The sequence below is a fragment of the Stegastes partitus genome, unplaced genomic scaffold, assembly GCF_000690725.1.
Source record: "Stegastes partitus isolate 25-593 unplaced genomic scaffold, Stegastes_partitus-1.0.2 Scaffold2051, whole genome shotgun sequence".
NCBI lineage: Eukaryota > Metazoa > Chordata > Actinopteri > Pomacentridae > Stegastes > Stegastes partitus.
This window is the reverse complement of record NW_007579782.1, coordinates 52,114-53,494: the sequence shown is the minus strand read 5'-3', so window position 1 is coordinate 53,494 and position 1,381 is coordinate 52,114. Positions and strand designations below refer to the sequence as shown.

At 42.7% G+C, this 1,381-nt stretch overlaps 1 protein-coding gene across 1 annotated transcript in view; it reads left to right on the top strand.

Moving 5' to 3' along the window:
- Nucleotides 1-1,381, top strand: part of psmf1 (proteasome inhibitor subunit 1) — an 18,641-nt gene that overhangs the window by 12,222 nt on the left and 5,038 nt on the right. The window lies entirely within an intron of this gene.

The following is a 1,381-nucleotide window of genomic DNA, read 5'->3' as shown; positions in this document are numbered from 1 at the left end:
CTGCACGGGGAGAACATGGAGACTCCACGCAGAAAGATCCCGGGTGTCCTCGAACCAGCGACCTTCTTGCTGAGAGGCAACAGTGCTAACCACCGAGCCACCTTGTAGCCCTGGTTTTAGATATATTTAATTAATATTTAATTATATTTTAATTAAAAGACAGCTTTACAGCATACATTGTTGAGTGTTGACAGGCAGCGCTGTGTGAGTCCAGATAGAAAGAGATGGCTGCAGCAGAGCCAAAGCAGCTCCTGTTTAAATTCAATTATTTTTATCAGGAATCTGTGTTAAAAAAAAAAAGAAAAAAAAATGTGTGTTCATGTTGCAGATTTCCCTACTCATTTGAATTAGTGCCATATTTTTAAAACCTTAACATGACTTAAATTCATGTGAATATATGATTTAAAGGCGACTCAATCAAATAAACAACATGGATTTTACTGGGGACAGATGCTGCTTTGTTGTAAGATGAGATAAAATTTTATTCGTCCCGAAGGAAATAGTTTTGCCAGATATTGCTCAGAAAAAAACTCGACACAACATAAATGCAGCGCCGGTGCTGTGCCTGAGGAGCTTCAGTCACATTGTTCTGCCTTTTGATGCCACATCATTTGTGTGATGTAATAAAATCGATTATTAAGATGTCGCAGCACAAACTTTTTGTAGATTGAAGAAATGAGCAGCTGTGGGTAAATCTGCCTTTGCTCAGGTTAGCTCTGAAGCTAACTGTAGCTGCCAGTGTTCAGCCACTGCTCTCTCTTCATTTTTATTTGTTTTTACAAAAACCCACATTTCTGCGGCATCACACTGTTTAGACGATGATGGAGAGAATGTTTGGTCAGCGTTTAGGAAATGAATCAAAGTAAATGTAACGTCCTCTGAAGTGAGGGAAACACTGCAGGACAGGTTCAGAATTTACTCCTTGAATCATCTGCCTCCCCCCTGCCTCCTCGTCCTCCTCCTCCTCCCTCTTAGCCGTGACCTGATCAGATGAGATGTGAGGTGATGTCAGCACTTTATCGACCTCGCTGCTGTCGCCTCCTCGTCCCCGGAGAGACGCAGAGAGGATGAGATAAGGACGAGAAACCAGTGACAGATGGAGAGGAAGTGAAGCAAAATCTGTGAGGAGGGGGGAGAAAAGACCAAAAAGACAGAAGAATAGATGCGAGGGAGTGACGGAGAAGCAAGGAGACGAGGAACGATGAATCAAAAGTGTGGGAACCAGGCAGAGAGGAGGCTGGAGAGGACAGTCGGACCGGGTCACGGCATGATAAACACTGTGTGATCCAGAAGTAGGCTTGTAGTTGAATAAACTTCTGTAATCATCTGAAGAAAGCCCGAATTTACTAATCACCCAAAATAAATATCATGTTTACTTATT